Source organism: Lolium rigidum, chromosome 1 (genome assembly GCF_022539505.1).
Source record: "Lolium rigidum isolate FL_2022 chromosome 1, APGP_CSIRO_Lrig_0.1, whole genome shotgun sequence".
In the NCBI taxonomy this organism is placed as follows: domain Eukaryota; kingdom Viridiplantae; phylum Streptophyta; class Magnoliopsida; order Poales; family Poaceae; genus Lolium; species Lolium rigidum.
Window position 1 is genome coordinate 330,533,586 of NC_061508.1, and position 6,520 is coordinate 330,540,105.

Genomic DNA, 6,520 nt, shown 5'->3' on the forward strand with positions numbered 1-6,520 from the left:
TCAGCGCATAAAATGGTAACGCTTTTTCTCCTAACCTGGCGACGAATCTGCTCAAAGCTGCGACCCGCCCAGTTAGTTGCTGTATTTCTTTCAACTTTGTTGGCTTCCTCATTGTTACTATGGCTTGTATTTTGTCGGGATTTGCTTCAATCCCTCTTGCTGAAACTAGAAACCCCGAAGTTCTCCCGTCGGGACGCCAAAAGAACACTTCGTCGGGTTCAGCTTAAGGCAGAATTTGTCGAGGTTGTCAAAAGTTTCTTTGAGATCCTCGATCAGCGTTGTCCCCTTTTTTGATGTTATGACGACATCATCGATGTATACTTGCACGTTTTTCCCGATCTGTGTTGCTAAACATTTCTGCATCATCCTCTGATATGTTGCTCCCGCGTTTTTTAGACCGAAGGGCATTGTCTTGTAGCAAAACACGCCGTACGGTGTAATAAACGCTGTCTTGGCTTCATCATCTTCTTTTAATCTGATCTGGTTATAACCGAGTATGCATCCAAAAAGGAAAGACGTTCACAGCCTGCCGTGGAGTCGATGATTTGATCGATCCTTGGGAGGGGAAAGTGATCCTTAGGGCAATGCTTGTTTAGACACGTGAAGTCGACGCACATGCGAAGGACTGTCGTGTTTTTCTTCGGCACCATCATCGGGTTAGCTACCCATGTGGCTTCGTAGATATCTCTCCGATAAAACCAGCTTCCTCTAGTCGATTTATTTCTGATAGCATGGATTTGCGATTTGGTTCCGAAAACGCCGCAAAGGTTGTCTCGATTGGTTTCGCTGTTGGATCCAAATTTAGGTGGTGCTCGGCAAGTTCCCCGGGTACTCCTGGCATGTCGGCTGGACACCATGCGAAGATTTTCCAGTTCTCACGGAGGAACTCGACGAGCGCGCTTTCCTATGCGATATCCATGTTGTTTGCAATGGATGTCGTCTTTTTTGGATCTCGTCGGGTGAATCTGCACCTCCTTGGAATTTTTCTCCGTGTTGAAAGTTGATTCCTTGTTTGGCCTTCCGACGTCTGGCAGTACGTCGTAATCAGTCATGCTCTTCGACGCCAAGTATTCCGCTTGCATCCCGAAGGTTTCGACAGTCGATGGAAATCCTTGTCGCACTTATCGCCTAAAGCGAAACTCCCTTTGACCGTGATTGGTCCTTTGGGTCCATGCAATCTCCATAACAGGTATGTATAGTGTGGTACTGCCATAAATCTAGCGTATGCTGGTCGTCCCAACAAAGCGTGGTACTGCGATGGGAAATCCACGACTTCAAACTCCAGCTTCTCGATTCTATAATTTTCTCGGGTTCCAAACTCGAACGTCGAGGTTGATCTTCCCCAATGGGTAACTTGGTTTCTCTCGGTGTGATGCCGTGGAACCTTGTGTCCGTTGGCTTCAGGTTTGCTAAGGATATGTTCATCTTCCTCAATGTATCCGCATACATGAGGTTTAGGCTGCTGCCGCCATCTATGAATACTCGAGAAACGTCAAATCCTGCGATAACCGCCGGCGTGAATGAGTGCTGATTGCCCCGGTCGAGGAACCCGCTGCGGGTGGTCCGCTATGGTGAAGCCGATGTCTTGTCCCGACCAATTGAGGTACTCAACCGTTGGTGGAGGCATTTTCTCTGCCATGAACACCTGTCGCGAGATTACTTTTTGAGCTCTATTGGATGGCCTTCCCTTCGAATCATCGACACTGCTCCGTTGGAGTTAGGATCAACATAGGGTGGTGGTGCTGGTGCTGCCGCTATTCTGAGCTGGTGTTGATTGCCTTCTGTAATCGCGGGAGGTGGCGGTAGATGAATTTCGCTCCTAGGCTCCCGAGGGTTTCTCTGTGCTGCTCGTGCGTGAGCGTTCTCGCACATCCGAACATTGCTTGGAAATTTCGACAATCTTTCTCGCAGTGTCCCGACTGTCTTTTCCCATTGCTATCGAGGAAAAAATGCATCCGGCACGGTCCGTTCAGCATTTCTTCGGGAGACATAAAAGGTCGTGGAAACCTTGGCCCACTATTTTGCCTCGTTACGGGAGTCGTCCCTATTATCGCCTCGCTGCTCATTGCTTCTCCGATAATCATCTCTCGTTGCTTGCTCCTCGTATTTGACCGAAATCCTGCCGAAATTTGCCCCGGGGCGTCGTAATTCCGATACTCGTCGAGGAAATCGTCGCCTCGTCGATAATTTCGACTACGGTCCTCCTCCGGCGACCTGTGTCGTTTATTGTGGACAGCGTCTTCTCCGTCTGCCCATCTATTCGCTATCTCCATCAACGCGGATACCGTTTTTGGATTGGTCCTTCCCAAGTCCTCGACAAAATCTCCGCGCTCGATTCCCGCGACAAACGCATCTATTGCTCTCTCGTCGATATATTTTCTCGCCGAGTTTTTTATGATGTTCCACCTTTGGATGTATTTTCTCATTGACTCATCCGGCTTTTGTCGACACGCCCTCAACTCTTCCAACGATGCAGGCTTCTTGCATGTGGATCTAAAGTTCTTGACGAAAACGTCCTCGAAACTTTCCCGAACTGTCGATGGATCCCGGCGGAAGTTTTTTGATCCAAGATCGAGCGGCTCCACTTAAGTGCACCTGAATACTTTGCATCGCCGTTGCTCTAGTTCCTCCAGCTTAGCTTCACCGTCTCGAGGTAATCAATTAACCGGTCCTCCGGGTCTTGCAAGCCGTCGAACTTTTGAAGTGATCGGGTAACTTGAATCCCGAGGGGACTCGAGTTTTTCGGACTCTTCTCGTGAAGCACGCGTAGACCACACATATCCTCGTCATTAAGCTCCGGGGACCGCCGATGATCTCTTCTGCTTTGCCTTGCTCTATCGACCCTCGCTTGTGCTCCTATGTCTCTTGCTCCACTTGGTCCTTCCGGAGCTGCCGCCGTTGCCGCCGCAGGTCGTGGACTATTTTGCCTTGTCGCTCCTTCGGGAGGCGTTGCTACGAACGCTGTCCCCATAGCTCCAACTCCTGCCAATGCCATGTTGTATAGTGTTTCCCTTGGATCTCCTGGGGGCGGCTTGGATGCGAGGATGTAAGCTTGTGTCGCCATATACCCAGCTTCTGGTGTCTTAGGGATAATATTTCCTCTTGTATCTATCGTCATAAAGGACATGTCGAGGTTTTGAACCAAGTACTCTCTTTCGCTTCGGGTATGTGTTGTAGCCTTGATCTTCCTCCGTTCCGAGCCTCCCTGTGGCTATCACCCGAAATTCTAGATTGTCCACTTAGATCTGCCCTTCTCCTCGCTGGATGCGAAGCTGCCTCCTTTCTCCTGTTTAGCTCAGCTGTCCGTTTTTCTATTTCTCGGGCAGTTCGTGCGAGCATATATTGATAAGCTTGCAGTTCTTGAGCTGTAGCTGTTGTCGTCATTGGTTCTTGAACCATCTATGGCTTTTGCCGCTCTATCCCAGGCTGCCTGTGGAAGTTGAACTCTGACGCGTGGTGTGGGTCCGACGTATTTAGTGCCCATACCTCTCCTTAGATCTGAGGGATCGACAAAAGGATTTCCCAATTGATCGAAAGCCTCCGATGTTTCCTCTTGATCTTCGATAGCATAAATCCGATGATATTTTGTACTCGGATCTATGTTGGGTTCGGTGACATCATTGTTGAGATTGATGAAGACCTTGCCCACTGTGAGAGATTTGTCGATGAAGTCGTAATCGTCGACATCGCTTGAGCCATCGCTTATATATGAGTCCGCGGATGACCCGGACGATGCGTTGTCGAAGATTTTGGCGAGTTTCTCTCTCGCTGCGGTGCCGACGTAGCGTGTTGCCGAAGTTTCTTCTTCCGACTCGGTTGATGATGCATAGCTTGAAAATTCAGAATCGACCGCCGACGATCCCGACGAAATCGGAATTTCGACACGATACGATCCTTCTTTCTTGACGCGAAAGTGGAACCTTCCGAACGTCATCTCCAAGGGCTCCGCCAGATACGCATATGCATCCAAACGGGAGGGTGGGTGAGGAACAAAATCAACGGGACCGGTAGCGATCTGTTTACCTCGATCTATAGTGTTGCTCCCGGTTGACGATGTCGAAGATCTTGAACGTGCCATCGAGATCGGATCCTTACGCCTCTAATTCCCACGAGACGGCGCCAATTGACAAGGGATTAACTTGTCAATGCCTATGGATTATAGGCTAGGGTTTAGTTAGAAGTAGAGGGCAAGTAGATCTCGAAGGTTTCAGCCGAAAAGTACTCGACGAATATGAAAACTAGGGTTTGCGAGACAATGATTCGATGATCTTCTCGTCCCTCGACCCCCCTTTATATAGGTGGAGCCGAGGGATTCGTGCTATACAAAGATTACATAGTCCGGGACGGTTTCTAACTCATCCCGCCGGATTACAAATAACACTTCCTATTACAACTCTATCTTTTCCTTAAATACATCTTGGGCTCTCGAGTCTTCTTATTCTTCGGGTAGCGGGCCTTCAATAAACCCCGGGTACTATATTAGGCAGGCCCATTTGGGATGCCTATGTCAGATATACAAGCGTGTAACTTTCATGTTGGCAGTACTTTCCTAAAATTACAACACTAAACATATTTTCGTTAAGGAATCACTTGATATTTTGTTACCTAAAAACCAATTTATTTACATATTCAAACCGGAAATTAAAAAAATTAGCATACACCCTTACCTATTTCGGATTTGGGAGACGATACTCAAAGAAAAATGTTGCTCCATATTTACTTCGCATAACTATTTTAGATGGAAGGCTCGATGAGCCAACTTTATCAAGAAATTATTTAACCAACCAAAATTGAACAACTAACAACTTTCAACAAAAAAAAGAAAAAAATTAGGGATACCAGTTTACGTGTAGACACAAATATGCAAACCACTAAAGACACTAGAGAATCAAGGGACAAGGAAAACAAAGTAAGCTCTAAACACAAAGGTTGCTTGATCTCGCCTTGGGCACAATCTTTTTTTAGCTCCTTGAAGCTCCAAGCACAAGCGCGCAACATGACTACATGTTAGAAAATTAGATGTCAAAACCCTACTCGCATATCACCACTATCACCAAGCACGTGGCCCCCATGGTTAGGACCGTTGGTTCATACAAACTACGAGTTTTTTTTTAAGGAAGAGGGGAGGCAACACCTCCAATCAACCCAAAAGATGCCCATGGCATGCCATCGACAATGAGAGAGGTCTTTCAAAGGTTTCGCCTTTATAGATCTCCATCTCTTCTAATCTCAGCACTAGACTAACAATTAATCTACAAGGCGTAGGAAAAAACATCGGTATCCCATATGGCATATGCCAAGAACCTAGAATACCACTGGATGCACAAATTCGATTGCTCAAACCAAAAAAGATATTTTCTAAAAGATGCCCTAAAAGACAAAAGAGGACCCTAGGTGAGCCTCAAAAAATATAAAACATAAACAAACCTTCATAGAGATGCACAAGGGAGGGCACACCCATGAGGAGACACGTTCTTGTAAGTCGGTGAAGGAAAGGAAGAAGGATGACGACGCCTCGAAGGAGAGATGCGACATCGAAGACATAAATGTTCTTAGTAAATGGACGGAGCCATGAAAAGCTTTCGTCGGATTACCTTCCCCCACCTAAGCAAGAACATCAACAAAGGGATTGCCGAGGGAGATCAAACCCAACTTCCACCGGAACACCGCCCCTCCTCCCTCCCCCCTCCCGCCTAGTGCGGGTGTAATAAGGAGTCCACAGATCTAGAGCGGGTCCTAGGTACAAGACGACGACAGAGCAGTAAGAGCCGGGCATAGACAAGCACATCCAGTTGTTGGCTTCGACAAGCTAACCAAGAAAGACCTTTCGGCGCTTCCCACAATTGAGAGGGTGATGTCAAGGTGGATAGATCCAACTACTAGGATGGACGAATCCGCAAACCATGCCACTGGATCCACAACAACGCCGCCGTTGCAAGCGATGCCATGTGGAAGTGGTAGCATCGAAGATGCATCACTGGACGTGCATACACCAGAGAGAGGGCAAAGGCTAATAACGCAAGAAAGGGGCGAGCAAAGGGGAGAGACCCCGACTACGGCCATTGACATGACATGGAGAAGGAAAGGGGTGTTGCTCACTATGGTATGCTTTTTTTTTAGATCAACAGGGAGGACCCCCTCCCCAGTTCCATTGATAAAATCAACGAAACCAAAAGGTCCCGAGGTTCATTACAGATCCAAAAGACTAGGAGTTCCAAAACGAAAAGGAAGACTGAAAAAACAACAACAGAAAAGGGAAGTTTTAAACAGTTTAACAGCACTAGTCTTTCCCGACTACAACGATCAGGTTTCACGCTCCAGCAAAGTACTGCATCCAAAAAGGAACACCAGCGATCAGGCTTCACGCTCCAGCAAGCTCTGGCGAGATGCATGAGGCCGCCTCCAAGGTCGAGGTAGGGGTAGACCAGGTGCCAGTCAGCGCCTTCTTTTTGGCTGAAGGAGGGGAGGGACTTTGGCGGGAATGGCCATCAGTTAGCCACCCTCGATGTAGAAGTTTGCC